Below are 16,318 nucleotides of genomic sequence, written 5' to 3'. Positions count from 1 at the left end.
GGAAATCACTTATTTTACCAGTTAATTAGCACGAACAATTCTTCTACAGCTTTATCAAACATCGTAATTATAAACTCCCTTCTATTTTGTTCTAACAATTATATCATTCAGAAACAGCCAGAAATTCATTTAAGAAGCTAAAATACATGTAATCTGAAACGTTTTGAAAACTTCAGTCCAAAAATCAGCTTGAAACCTGAATAAGATTTTCAATAACGTCACTTTAAGAAAGACATATCACAGCCTAAATGTAATTCTGGGATGCAGGAGAATTGAAATAACTATTGGCCATTCAGCAATAGTAAAAGGCACATATCACAGCCTAAATGCGTACACTGCACATCCATTTCGGAATTGTAGAAAAACCGGTCCTTTCTTTATGGAAAAATCATCATGGATGTGCAGCGGTTTCTTGAATAATTACCAATCTATGGTCCTTTCTTTATGGATAAATAGGATAATTGTAGAGAAACTGGTAATATCTTGAATAATGGTAGATAAATTGGTCCTTTCTTTATGGATAAATCATCATGGAGAGTGATAGCCTGACAAAGTAGATCTAAAATAGGATAATTGTTTCAACTAAATCTATATACTTAAGTAAATCAACTACTGGCATTACTGACCTCTTCACTTTCAAACACAGGAGATAACGGCTCTAGTTTGTACAATGTATCACCAATTCACCATTGTATTTAATGTTTGACAAGAATGTTTTTAGAATTCAAGATATCACCAGTTTACCACCAAATTTTTCTGCAAAAAAAAAATTAGAACTTCCAACCTTAGAACAATCAACACAATTTCTTAATTATTATAATATTCTTTACTAAATAAAACCCTAAAAGTAAATGATTGAAGGAGAACTCAACAAACTCGTATAATTAATAAATGATCGGAATAGCTCAACCAAAAGTAAGATAAAAAAAATCATAAATCTGATTATCTCAACCAAAAGTAAAACTGAAAACCAAAACTTGACAGAATTTATGAGTTATGAAATTAGAATTTCCATTTATTAAATCAGAATTTCCATTATTGAAAAATTCACACTTATTGTTCAGTAAGTACAAGTAATTACCTCAGCTATAATGGAAGAAAGGAAGCTCAGAACACGCTTCAATGGAAAACTCAGAGTCAGCTTCAATGGAAGAGCGAAAAAGCTTAAAAGCAAAAGTGGAAAAATGGAAGGACAATAGCAGAGGAGGAAAGAGAAAGAGAGTAGGAAGAGAGTGAAAACGAAAATGAATGAGTGATGGCAGTACTTGAGCTTCTCCACATAGATGTAATCCCATTACTCACCTTAAATTGATGCAATCCCATCTACATCCCAAAACAAAGTAAGAACCCCAATTAAACCCTAAAATCAAAACACACCAAATTTCAAACAAAAAGTACAAAATCATCAAAGGAGACCTGAAAACCACAAAATCTAAGGATACCTCAAAACCACTCTAATTTCTTGTCACCTCAAAATATCAAAGTAAAATACATATCAAAATTACAGTATCAAAATTGACCTTTACAATTTCTTATAGCTTCACTAATTGCAGCCACAGTTCAATAATCTAACATAGAACAACCAAAAGTTGACTTACCTCACAATTAACTTAACAATAAACCCAAAAGAGAAATTGATATTCTATGGATTTGAAAAAAGAATCAGCATACCTCAAAAGCTGCTTCATATAAAAGAGGAAAGAGAATTACCACAGCCACCAAGTGCATACATGCATTCAAAATCTCCATAAGATGTATGAAAAGCATAATGAAGTTTAAATACTTTAATGGCTAATAATTTTATATAAAAAATGGACAGACAGATTGAAGTGTGAAGCTGGGAACAGAGATAATATTCAGAAACTGTTTCTTCTACTTATATTTAGTGTTATCAGTAATGACAGTTTGCTTGCAAGATGCAACAATATAAGCACCATAGCAAATGCAACAATATAAGCGCCATAGCAACATGCAGTCAGTACAACTTACCTAGATGTTGAGCAGCATTACTCCCCCTGGACCAAACCCCACTCTTTCCTCCAGTTTTAAGCTCGAGCCTCACATTTGAAATCACAATATGTTTTTGAGGCAGCCTTGCACATATCATAAATGGTTAGCCCAGCAACGCTGACAGCAGTCAGAGCTTCCATCTCAACCCCAGTCTTTCCCGTTGTTGAGGCTTGTCCGTGGATATCAACACTGTAATCCCGGTGATTTAAGGCCAAATTAACATCCACATGTGACAGGCTAGTGTTATGGCAAAGTGGGATAAGGTTGCTAGTTTGCTTTGCTCCTGTGATTCCTGCTATTTTGGCCACACTAAGCACATCTCCCTTGGCTAACTGATTAGCTGACACCAAATCAAACACCTCGCCACTTGCAACAGCTGTTCTTTAGGTGTTTTCTTTGGGAGAGACATCCACCATTGTGCCTCCCCTTGCTTTCCAATATAGGTTAATCCACATACTTTTTCAGATACTTCAGGAGATGAAAACCGAGTATCTTGAGTTACATCTCCGGAACCACTTAAACCTAAAGGGCCTGCTGATGAAGGAGGTTTGCCAAATATGTCTTCCAGTTCCTAAAACCATAAATTTGGATAAACATCACTTAGTACACTACATGAGAAAACATCCTAACCTAAGTATCAAAAAGGAAAATAGCATTGCTAAACAATCGAAGGAAGCATAGAGTACTAATTATTGAACAGAAGTCGCCATCATATGTAAACTACAATTCTTATCAGTTAATCATCCATTGTGTCAAGTAACAGACCACAAACATCCAAAAATCTAGACATGGGATATTTACAGCTCAATAGGGTTTACATATGTTACAAATGACAACAAAACATCCAAATCTAATCTAATCTAATCTAATCAAACCAAACATTTTCATATAAATTTTAACAAAACTCAACTTTCAATATATCGTTGAGCAAGAATTTCTTTAAAACTATTGCACTTAATTACAAGTTAAGCATATATTATAAAAATTTTAATTTCATATAGGATCCAATATATATCTGTTAAATAAGCTAATGGAGAATTAATTCTCTGCTGCCTTCTTCACCTCATAGACAAAAAATTAAGTATCTATCAGCACCAAGATTAATTTCACAACAAAAACAAAGAAAATTTCATCCTTATTACATTGAATATCATAGAAAAGAGGAAATTCACAACAAAATAAGCAAAAGATCAAACCCTTCTCCCAAAAAGCAATAAGCCCTAAAACAATCGCATCAAAATTAACTCTTCCTTCCAATTCAAATACTAATTTATTTTATTTTTTTTAAAAAAAAAAATCAAACGAAAAATTAGGGCTAAGTACCTGCATATTATACAGATTAAATTCGACCACCATCATTTTCCCTTACATCAACCCACGCCGTAACTTCAACTGTACCCGCAGACACGCGTGAACCACCATATCCAAACGATGGTCAAGATCTTTACCTTCAACCTGGTTTAAATCTAAAAAAAGAAAGGTGAAAGATAGAGCTTTGACATAGGGAGTGGAGGCCATGCCGCCATGGATCCAGTCCTGTAAAGTAGTTGGGAAAGAGAGAAGGAGACTGAAAGAGAGGAGGAAGAAAGAGAGTGAAATGAGTGATGGTGAGGGAAAGCAGCAAAAGGTATTGGATGGCAGATTTGTAAAAAAAAACCCAGTTGGAGGGTAGTATCGTCCGTGCACTGGCGTTCATAAGGAACAGTGCCGGTGAACTTCTCTCTTTTTAAAGAGTGTAGAATAATGCACAAAATTTGGAGTAATGATTAATTGCAAGATTTAAATTAACCTTTCTTGTAATTAATATTCAGTTGCATTACATAGTATATGATTATTAGAATTATATAAGAATAATTAACATTTAAAAAAAGTTAAAAAAAAAAAGTTGAATCCACGATCAACATTAAACAAATTAGGTATGTGAAACTATAATTTAGGAGAGAAACTTGGTTAGTTGAATTTTATATAGATACTTATGCATTGAAGTCAAATGTGTAGATTAAAAATAAAATTGAAAAATGAATAATAATTAATGACATCATACGTAGAATTGGAGGGAAAAAAATTTAATGTGACAATGACACGTAATATAGTTTTAGAGTTGATGATGTCAGCAATATTTTGTTTTAGTATTAGTTAATAGATGCCTCGTATTTTTGAAACTTATATTTAATTAATTAATTAATTAAATAGTATTCTCTTAAAAAGGGTATTTTAAAAATTTATTTCACTATTTGAATTTTGGAGCCAAAATGATATTCGAATTTTGGGCCCAAAACTATTTTTATAACTCAATTATTATTTTGGATTTTGGATAAGATTTATTGTTCATTTATTTTATTTAAAAATCGGATTATTTATATATATTTTGGATATTTCAATTAAAAAAATTGTATGTAATTCTTTACTTAAAAGGGCCGCAAATTCCTAAATTATTTACTATGAGTTTTGGATTTTCTATGTGTAGAAAATCTGATTTTCTTAGTTATTTTATTTAGTGAATAATTGGTATTTTCTTAATTATTTATTTTATACAATAAATATTATTTACACAATTATTTTTAATTCCTTAAATCTAGAAAAAATATTCCCTAAATACTACAAAGGAAATCCGAAAATTTGGAGCATGGAAGCTCAAAATATTCGGCCACCTTGGTTGGATTTTGGGTAAATTATTTTGGTAATTTGTATTTTTTATTATCTCATAAAAATCTCTTTTTTTCGCTAATTTTCTTTTTTCATCTCTTAGATATTTGATCATCTTATTATCCTACCTTGCATGCATCTTCCTTGATTATTCTCTAAGTAATCTCTTTTTCCATATTATATTTCATTACATACAACACACCTTAGTCACCTTAATATTAAACTTTCCGTAATTCTTTAACTCTGTTCTCCAAGTAATTTTCTTAATTCTTTTTACCATAATTCCTTCTACATTCTCCTACCATAATTCTTTCATTCATGAGCCTATAAATACCCCCTTCATACCTCTCATATTCTTCACACCAAAACCCGGCCAATTATCTTCTTCTCTCTTCTTCCTCTTTTCCCTAAACCTTTTCATACTTTTCTTCTCCTCTTTTCATACAAATATTATCTCATTTACCTTTGAAGCCAGTTTTCGAGCACTTTGGGTCAGTTTTTGGGGTATTAATGTTTCACAAAGAATTGTTCCTTTCGAAAAATCCTTGATGGTAGGCTCAAGAATCACCCTGTTCGGAGTTATATGGCCTCTACAAGTTCTGCCTATTCTTTTAAACAAAAATTCAATTTTTAATCCTATTCCTTTATCTTAATCATGGTTAGTTTTCTAAAATACAAATACCTATTTCAAAGTTATAAATTACTAAAGTATCCCTACCTTATAAAAAGTGGAAAGTTACTCTTATGAATTGTGTTAGGACATATATGCCCCTTAAAATGTTATTTTACTTATCTATCCCCATTAGTGTTAATTACTTACTCTTGTCTCTGTTCGTTTTCTGTGATTTCCTCTTACTTCCTTCTAAACGACTCTTTCTCTTCTTCTCCCCTCTCTATGTCCTCTTATTGATCATTAAGGTTCATATATCCTCTAATCCTCTCCCAAGGGTCTCTATTTAAGAGGTATTGCTGCTAGATTTGGTATTGAAAGTTAATGATATTGAAAATCTGATTAAGAGGCTTAATAATCTGAGAGGGAGAGTCATGGCTTCAATGTATTGAAATTTGAAAGGTAGTCACACATTATCACTTTTGCACTTCATGTTGATTGTCTGGAAATCTTACAAAAAAAGTGGATGTGTAGTATTGGTTTATCTAAAACCAATGTCTTTGTGACTTTTATTTGTAGAATCATGTGTTTTAAAGCTTAGATGATTTATTAATTCTTTAGTCTAACTATGGTATTTGCCAACACAATTGTATAAAGAACTAATTTAATATAAGATGCTCATAAATAATGTTAAATAGAATATTCTCCCTCATGTGTTCTAATTATTCTGAAACTTAGACGAGGTTAATGACACTATCGACTTTAGACCAATTCTCAAATGAATCGAGACCACTATGATAACCTCATAAGTGCACATTCTTTATATTTTTGGGTTTTAATTATTCTAGGATTTGCTAACCTTTATAATTAAATATTATTATCAATGCAACATTTTAGTTTTACATTAATTTTAATTTTGGTCCTTGTTGTGCGTAACAAAATTTGATGGAAATTGTTTATTCTGTAGGATTATAGTGATTAAAGAAACTGCTCACTGAATTGTAGGAATATTGAAGTCAATGAGTGAGAATCTTATTCTGCCTATAATCCCTCTGAAGTATGGTCGTATATAATCTTACTCTTCTAGAAGGTTCAAATTCACTAGCAACTGGCTTCCTGACAGAAACTACTACAGTTTTCTTACTATCGAATCCAACAGCTTAGTGGCCGATGCTGATTATGTTGGATCTAAGCTTGGGATGAGAAACCAAAAGTCATTTTATTAGGCCATTTGGAAGCAACATATTTCATTTATAACCCATTTGTTTTATTTGTTTACAATGAAAAAATTTGTTACTTCGATTCATTTACAAGTGTGAAACGATACTTTTGGTTTATGCGCTTTACTCTTATACATAGTACTTCGTATAATTTACCACAAAGAAAGAACATGTGATCAATGTTTCATATTATACATGCACACTATGTGATAGTTTTTTTCTTTTTTTATTTTTTTTTATTTATTTTTTATTTTTTTTTATGTGATGTTCTTACTACACTACTATATGTAAATTGTAGCATACAAGTTATCATGCATTTTGATCTATTGAGGCGAGACGTTTTATAGATGCTTTGTTGTTTCTCATACTCTAGCAGGCGAACATCAAACCTGTTATATTTTCTAAAGGTTCACTACACTTAAGTTTAATAATTTAAAAGTACTTAAGATTTCATATATCATTTCATATATGTTCGTAACTATGTAAAATGTACAAGACTACAAACTACTAAAACGATTTATACATGCAACTAAATCAACCGCATACCAAAGGTGTAAAGACAAGCCGATATAACTTTTAGACATTGGCTAGCCATACCGCGCGCATCGCGCGCGTTGGCTCCCCTAGTAAAATAAAAGTTTAGCTCGATGCAAGAATGGGCGCGACTCCATTCTCACAAAGTTAGTCTAGGATCCCATCTAACTTTTATTATAAAATAAAATGTAAATACCAAAAGAAAAGAGGACATGTTGATCAAACAAGCCTCAAAAAGCCACGAGCTACCACCGTGTACCCTGATATGTCTATTTTATACAGTGATTTACCCCTGTCCCTTGGTCATTATTAGTAGTGTTTTTGGCTCTTTATAGCCATGCCACTTTTATTACTAATTGGTGTTTTCTAGTGTTTTCGTAGTTTTGGTTGAACTTTGTAGGAATTTGCACTTTTGGAGCATTTTCCTGGGATTTTATGGAGCAACTACGAGCATTGGAGGAGCACGACCATTTTTCGTAGCCCAAGATCGGTTAGAGTAATCAAATCGGTGAATAAAAGCTCGACTTGTGTGAAGACAAGACATTTGGACCGAATGATTAAAGCCCCAAAGAGGATATTTGGTTTGGGCCAAGTTACGAGGCCAAACGAGGAGTCCAAGCGGCCTAAGGGAATCCGCCCGATGGTCCGCCCGGTGGCGCGCCCGATTGGTCAAAGAAGACTTATATCGCAGCAGCCCTTCGCCTTATCAAAAAGGCGCGCCCGATCGGGCGGTATAGCGCCTGGTCGGGCGAGTGTCTCTGATAGATCTTATAAGCATCGTTTAGTTTGTTTTAGTTTAGGATTCTTGCTTATTATAAATATGTTTTCGTTAAGCAAGTTTAGTATTCTTTTACACTTCCTTATTCTCTCTTTACTTTTGTAATTCTTTCTCGTAGACTTTCTCTCTCTACACTTTATACTTTGTTCTTTACTCAACTCTTTATTCCGATTTCTTTGGTAACGATTTCTTTTCTCTTAATCTCAGTTATTTATTTTATTCCTTCAATCATGTCTTATTTTATTGCTTTGATTAGTTTAGATTTAATTATGTGTGAGTAGTTCTCTTTCTAGGGTTTATGGGGATCCATAAGTAATATGAAGGGGTAATTTATTGTTGTTAATTATCAATGCTAGATTAATTTCCTATTGATTGATTTAATGCTCTGTGACTAGATTAGGCCTGATGTTTTATGCATGAGTTTGACAATATTGATTCGAGATTCGAGAGATGAGAATTGATGTTTAGGTCTAGTTTCAAAAGGCAGGTTAATCTATAAATGGTTAAGTCGAGATTCGAGAGATGAGATTTAATACCGGTAGATTAATTATGTGATTGTAATACGTAGCGAAAGCCTTTTATAATCTGGTTAATTGATGCATTGATGATTGGTTATTATGTTTTACCCTAGAGTATTAGTTATTGGTGAACCTATGCCCTATGTCTTTAATTCATTGATTCCTCCTATTTTATTCTCCCTACTTATATTCTTCGTAGTATAATCTTTAAATCACAACAAATTGTTACTAATAATTTAGATTGCTATTAATTAATTAGGAATAGAAAGACTAGTTTCCTTGTGGATTCGACCCTACTTCCCTATCTACTTTAGTTAGAGGACTTAGGTAATTACTTTTGATTAGGTAATACGACTTTAGCCTGTCATACCCCAACCCATAATTGTCAATACTCTAGAAGTGCACGCTTTCCGGAGTTTTATTGCTCATCCATGTTTCACTTTACGTAATTACAATTTTAATTAATAGCCGACTCATTCAAGAAGACCATACATAACAATCATACATCAATTCATTTTTAATCTTATTTAGGACAATGGTGATTACATCACAAGTTGACCTTTAATTCCATTAAACTTTCAAATTATTCAAATTGTTGAACATAGTCAACCCACCTAGCCATTTCGGCTTAATAATCCACCTTTACTCAACATACTAACAAGTCATGATTGAATAATAAATACTTCCTCCGTTAATGGTTATTTGCAACAAAGGAATATTTTATATCTCACAAATAATACTCTTTTGTTGCAAATAACCATTAACGGAGGAAGTAAATAAATAAATAATAACCTTGTGAAATAATTAATAAATTCATTCCACTTAAACCACTCAATTCCAATCCTTTAATAATCCAAACATGGTTAATAAACCAATTCAATAAAAATATGCTTGTATTGACATTCTGTACAAACAATTAATCCAATATAATTCAATATGTTTATATCCATAATTCCATACAAACATTATTAATTCACCAAAACATGTCTCATAAACATAAGTATATGAATTAATTAAATGTATAACCAAACAATTTCCATCCAAGAGTTCCCTAAACATGAAACTAAGTTCATTTGTTTTGGTACCTAAACATGATACTACTTGCAACGAAGTAGACATGTACGTACCTCGTATAAACAATTCTTTGTGCCACTTTTAATCACTTAAAATTCTCCTAGGGAATAATCACTTTCATGAAAACAACCAATAATTAATATTACTAACCCAAGTAATTTCCAACAATATAATATGATGAAAAACCTCTTAAAACTTCAATAAAAACATATATTTATGCTTAATTAACTTTAAACATAATTAATTTTATTAATCAAACTCAAGGATAAATTATAATTATAAAAAAACTTCGTTAAAAATCAAAAACTGCCTGAAAATCATATTTAGAGGCTGAATTTGGCCACGAGAGGGTGGTGATCACCACCAAAGGTAATGAGTCTTTCTTAAAACATTGTTTCCACATGGAAAACACTGCTTTTTTTTATCAAAATCGGATGAGTTCAGAACTCGATCGGGATTAATATCAACGAACCGAAATCTAAAAATTAAAACACGAATTTACGTGTTCAAATTAATCTGGAATTAAGTTAAACTAATTAGTAGTTATAATCACCAAAATTTCAAAAATCATTACTATAAAAGCCCTAAATCAATTGTTCATAAAAAACCCTAAAATCATGATTTTCAATAATAAAAAATCCTAGGTTATAAAATTTACAAAATTTGAAAATTTTAACATTTATAAAATCTGAAATTATAAAGTTTAATCATCAAAATACAATTTGATACTAATTAAATTGATTTCAAACAATAAAATCAAAACCCATAATCAATAATTATAATTACACAAATTAATAAAACAAAGGAGAAAGAAAATAAGAATAACCTTTTGAGTGGGGAAATTTTTGGGGATGTATCATGTATGGGGTATTTATATGAGAGAGGGTAGTAGGGTAAGTAAGGATATTGGGCCTCATAAAATTAATGGGTCAATTAAAAAAGTAAAGTGGGATTGGTTTGTTTGTTGGACATAAATTATAGAAGGAAGGTTCATAAAAAAAATCTTTGTAATAAAATCGTTTATCAACCTGAAAAATAATTTGAAACTTTTTAAATTAAATCCGAAAAAATACAAATAAATATTATAAATAAAATATAATTTCATTAATAATATATTTAAAAATACAGGGGATTACAGTGGTGGTTGACATGATTGTGGTGATAAACTATGTAGAAAGAAAATGGGGCTTTTAGTAAGGGCAAGGATGTCTCTTTGTTTGAAATGATGGCGGTTCGATAATTTTTTAATGGTGGTATTTAACATTTCACAAAAAAAAAATGTTTTTTATTTTTTATTTATTTATTGTGTGTTTAGAAAACCAGAATGGTAGACCGGTAGATAGTAAAAATTAACCTTAGGATTCGGAGAGAAGTTATAAACAACTGAGTGATCTTCCATTTTAGAATATGTGTAACATGCAATCGGACAACACCTTCTTCTCCACCTTTAAAAGAGATAATAAATTTTGATCTTCGCTGAACATTTGAAGATATGTGTTGACCGATGGTAATTAACAAAATCCTCCAAGTTTACTCTTTTGATTTTCTTCAACCTTTATACAATATGAATTTCAAAATAATTAGTAAACAATTAATGTATCATAAAATATATATTTTTTTTTTAAAAAAAAATTAAAAAAAAACCCTCTAATAATTTACCATTTTAAAGGTATATTCCAGCATAGATTCTGTCACAATGGTTTTTTTCATGAAAGACTTCAAACTCATAATAATATGAATACGAATTTACAATCTTTTCATTTAAGCCTTCAAGACTTGCAATTTCGCATCATTAGCAGAACTCTTCAAATCCATAAGTTGTGATTTAACTTTAAAAAACTTTATTTGCCACTCATAACTAACATAAACAATTAATAAAAAGATAGAAATATTAGAAAAGTAACTTAGTTTTAATGCCATAAGAATTCAACAAATTACAGGACCATAATCTTACTTCAAAGAAGAATTGGAGTTGAGCTAGTAAGAAAAAACGTCTTACGAAATATAAAAACGGCATTTTTTCACATAAATTTCTTCCTTTTTCTTTCTCATCAAAATTTCTTCTTCTTTTTGTCTTTTGGAAGACAAGAGTGAGCTACATGTATAAAATATAAAATATTAAATAATTAAGATCTAAAATCCTAAAATGTATAACAAGAGATTAAATAATATACATACCAAATATGAAGGGTCTGTATATCATCGATGTCTAGAGCTTTCTACAATAGAAAAGACATTGTAGCATAAATTATATTTTTTATTGTGAAAAGCTATAGACATAGAATGTCTTTTATACTGTGAAATACTATTAGATAGATCGCAGAAACTCATAATAATATAAATGTGAATTTGGAATCTTTCTACCATTGTTGTCACATCTTGCAATTTGTGATATTTGTAAATGTTGTCAGATAATTGTTTATGTGATATTTGTATATTAACAAATTACGTAAATGTGATATTTGTAAATTAACAAATTTGTAATAATAAATATTTGGATGTTGGATATCTAACAAGTATCATATTAACAAATATCAAATAGCATTTACAAATTTGTTATTATCAAATTAACAAAATGTTTGATGTTAACATTTTGTTAAGATATATTTAGGAAATATTGCTTAGTTGATTTGGTAAATATTTAATCTAGATATTATTTTCATATTTCTAGGATATAATTGTAATATCTTTTGTCATTAGTGCTCGTGAAGCTAATGAAATATGTATATATGGTGTTTGATTATTTTGCTTATTTTGTAGAAAGCAAAGTCCAAAAAGTTGATGGCAGTAGATGGTAGTCAGAATACTACACTTTCCCCATCCAAATGCCCTTCCAGAAGATTTTTCTTTTTTAAGAAATCAGCTTCGCCTGTTCCCTCGAGCCGAGCTTCTCCTGTTCCCTCGAGCCGAGCTTCTCCTTCCTTGAGCCAATCTCGTCTAAAATCATTGAATGCGAGTTTAGACTCTATCTATTTTCAAAAGATTTTGCCATTGGAACGTTTATTAAGCTTTACACGTTTTGACTTACCTGAGTTGGTAAGTATAACTCATTATAAAACTTGATTTTTTTTTCATGCTTGTTATAATGTTTAATGGATTTTTTTGAATTTTTTTAGGAGAAAAAAAAATTTGATAAGAAGACAGAGCCATTGGTTTTGGTCGTAGGGCCGTGATGTTTGAAAAATATGAATTCATAAAAGAATTTCTAAGTGACTTTGAGACAATGGATCAAAGTAATTTTTTCTTCTATTAATCTTTTTTTTGTCAATTCAATTAATTAGTATTTTAATAATTTGACTAATATATGTTTGTTATGTTGTTAAATAGGTTTGTGCTCTATCAACAAAAGTGATATTGCCTTTACCATGATCAGAGTATAATTTTTATCTAATCTAATTAAAATAATTTAATTTATGTCTGTTTGCTTTGATTTATTAGCATCAATCCAACTTTTCCATGTCGAAGATTATTGATAAAAAATTTGAGACAGGTGGATTCATTATTCAAAGCTCTACATTCAAATTTAGAAGTAATCAAGCTTTCTAACCAGGTAAAATAACAATTGTTAACATTATATTTTGTTAAGTTAATATTAACAAATATTTCATTTGTTAACATCACATTCGGAGAGTTTTTTTTCCCAAGTTTTTAGAGAGCCACGTAGGATCTAATTTTCTTAGAGCGCTACGTAGGATTATAAATTTTTGTTGTAGCCAATCAAATAATTTTCTTTTAGAATTAAACAATTCAAATGCCACATAGGAAAAATTGACAAATGAAATTTTAAAGTTTAAATTAATTATATATTATACATTATCAAAAATTAGAATTAAAAAATTAAAATTAAATTACCTTATTTATGATAAACATAATAAGTATGATCGTAAATTTGCTTTACTTAAAAAAAAACACTACCTTATGTACGATAAACATAAGAAGTATATGATAATGATAATTTTGCTTCATTAAAATAAAATTACTTTATCATTACTACGTGGTTTTTTATATAAAAATACATGTATATGAAAAAATATTTTAGGAAGTTAATTTTAAGTAAAGATAGCTATGATCATTGGTTGTTGATAAGATGCGTGGGATTATTTCCTAATTGAGGAGCAACGAAACTGTGAAGAAGAAAGGGAGTCTGACTTTGAGGATCTTTACATCTTTTTCTTTAATTTTAATTTTAATTTTCTTTTTATTTTATTTTTATTTCTTTTGCCTTTTCTTTTCTTTTTCAATTTCTTTTTCCTTTTATTTTCCTTTTTCTGATTTTCTTTATATTTTCCTGTTTAGTAAGTTAGTTCTTTTATTTTCTTTTTCTTTAATTTTTAATTATTTTCCTAGCTTAGTCTTTTTAATACCCATTTTATTTTTTGGGTTCACCAAGTTGGATTATTATTGAAGTTTTCGTTTTTTTAAGAACAATGGAGAAGGAGGAAGACTTTAGCGATTCATTCTAATAATTTTTCTTAATTATTATATCATCAAAATATAATAGTATAAAGGATAATAGATAATGACAAATTTTTTTGTATAAGCTTAAAAGATAGATTTTAATAATAAAAAATTAAAAATATTTCATAATCTTATGGTAATAGCCTACTATTATAAATTGACGTACAATGCAAAATCAATCGACATCAAACAATTTCGTGTTAGTAATTTGTGTCAAATTTAAATCATACATGGTTGGGTAATTCATAATTTAACTTATATATATAATTGTTACTTACATTATATAATTGTTACTTACAACGTGTTTTTATTTGAAATACTTTATGATTATTCGCTTATGATTTTATGTGTTATTTTTTCCTACACATTTAATTTGATCAGAGAATTAAATTCGAGCAAAACTAATTGGAAAATCAAAGTACGAGTTTCTCGGCTGTTTCACGACAAACATTCACTGTGATGAAAATTATTGAACCAAGTGTACTTAAGGTAAGTTTTGATGAAAATTATTGAAACAAGTGTTCTTAACATATGTTTTTCATTTAAAGTTTTGAAAAAAAATTCTTAAAAATATAATTATTTTATTATTCTTTAGAAAGGACAAGGAAGATGCAACGATGAAAGAAAATCATACAAGTCATATAGTTAAGGAAGATGGAAAACGTTCTCATGAAAACTGATAATTATAAGAAAGATGATAACGATTCCACCAACAACCCATTTAAAAAAGTGAAGGTATATACTCTTTCAGATATTTGTTGCTAGATATTTAACTTTTAAAATAAAATACTATTGAATTTACTAACCATTTATATATGTGTTTAGGGTAAAAATACCCCAGGTACGTGGCCCAATCTCATGGTGACACGTGGCCCAATAAACAGGCGACACGTGGCCCTGTGAGAGTGTGACACGTGTCACTTGTCATGGTGACACCTGTCAGCCATCTCTAAATGCCCCAATGCTGCAATCAGAATGAGAAAAGGGCCCTGATGACCTCAGGCCCAAATCCCGAGAAAACCTTGAAAGCCGTAAAACGGCGCCCCCCACGACACGTGGCGACCTCTGATTGCGCAGCCAATCATGTCACGGAATTCTAGGGCATAAACCCTCGAGGGGTACATGTTCCCACCCCTATAAATACCCCAATCATTTATGATGGGAGGGGTGGATTGGGACATAACATAAATATAGAGCCTTAAAGAGCTCCAACTTCTCTCTACTTTCTCTCTCTAGCCTTTTCCGTTTCCGTTCACTAACTTGAGCGTCGGAGGCGAATATTCCGAACACCGGAATATTCGTTATTTTGCAGGTGTCCGAGTCTTTGTCAGCAGAGCGTGACCAGTATCCGAGGGAATCACAAAAAACCCCGAAACATTTGGCGCCGTCTGTGGGGATACTCGTCCGTTATGGGAATAGATGGGCAGACACCTGATTCTGGACCTCGTCCAGGCGAGGATGGATATGTAGAGGACATACGTACTACCATACACTCAAGCAATCCTTTGACTGCCTCATTTGAAGAGGCCGAACAACTTCCTGTCACCCCAGCTACCCTAATGGCCGAGCTGACTAAGCTCCGCAAGGAGTTGGCGGCTACCCAGCAAAAGGGGAGAGGAGGCACTTCCAAGAAAGCAAACAACAAGACCAACGCAACTGATGCTGGTAACACCCCATTCCGCCGTCCGCATGGAAGGTCTCCCCGAGTCCCATGGACCAACTTCTCTAGCCTGCTGGCGAAAACACAATCGGCTGGGGGGAGGGGCAGACAGCCAAAAAGAGTTGAGACTGAGCCGTCACAGCGTTTCAAAGACGCAAGGGATTACATTCGGCACAGGCAAAGGGAGAGGGCCGCATACTCGGACACGGCCTCTACCCCAACCATGCCGGAGGAAGTCTCCAACCAATCTTTCTCCCAATACACCAACACGGCTGCTTCCAGCAAGAGTCATACTATTACTCCCCGTCCAATTCAGCCATTGCCATATCAGCCCCCTCAAGTACTCAATGGGTTGATGCAACCAACTCCCCAAGTTTTTGGGCAATATGGGCCGTATGGTCAGATGTTCGACCAGACTCCCTACCTGGCTGGAACGTCCGCTCAGCCTCAGCCTATTGATTGGCAAATGCGTTTGTTGAATTTGGGAGATAAGCCGCCTCCGTTTTCGCAAGAAATACTAGCATCCCCTCAACCAGAAAAAGTGAAGAGTGTACTAGTGGGTGCTTATGATGGTACGGGCAACAAAAGAGCATGTTACCTCGTACAGGAACTTGATGTACTTGCAAAGTGTAGATGACGCTACATGGTGTAGATGCTTCCCGGCCACTCTCAAAGGGGTGGCCCAGGACTGGTTTAACAGCCTTCCAGCCGGATGCATCAATTGCTTTACCACCCTCAGTTTGTTGTTTGTGGGAAACTTCTCATACAACATCCCACCAAGAAAGACAAGTCTCAACTTGGCTACAATTG

General features: G+C 31.9%; 1 pseudogene across 1 annotated transcript; it reads right to left on the bottom strand.

Moving 5' to 3' along the window:
* Nucleotides 1–1,081: 1,081 nt before the first annotated feature.
* LOC145596535 (uncharacterized) lies at nt 1,082–3,631 on the bottom strand (annotated as a pseudogene). The gene is made up of 3 exons (XR_014103254.1): nt 3,334–3,631; nt 1,990–2,581; nt 1,082–1,679 (listed from the first exon to the last, which is right to left on the bottom strand). The product of XR_014103254.1 is annotated as an uncharacterized LOC145596535 (transcript).
* Nucleotides 3,632–16,318: the final 12,687 nt, after the last annotated feature.

This window comes from Chenopodium album, chromosome 20, assembly GCF_948465745.1.
Source record: "Chenopodium album chromosome 20, dcCheAlbu1.1, whole genome shotgun sequence".
NCBI lineage: Eukaryota > Viridiplantae > Streptophyta > Magnoliopsida > Caryophyllales > Amaranthaceae > Chenopodium > Chenopodium album.
Note: the sequence above shows the minus strand (reverse complement) of the source record. Positions and strands in the feature narration are given on the sequence as shown.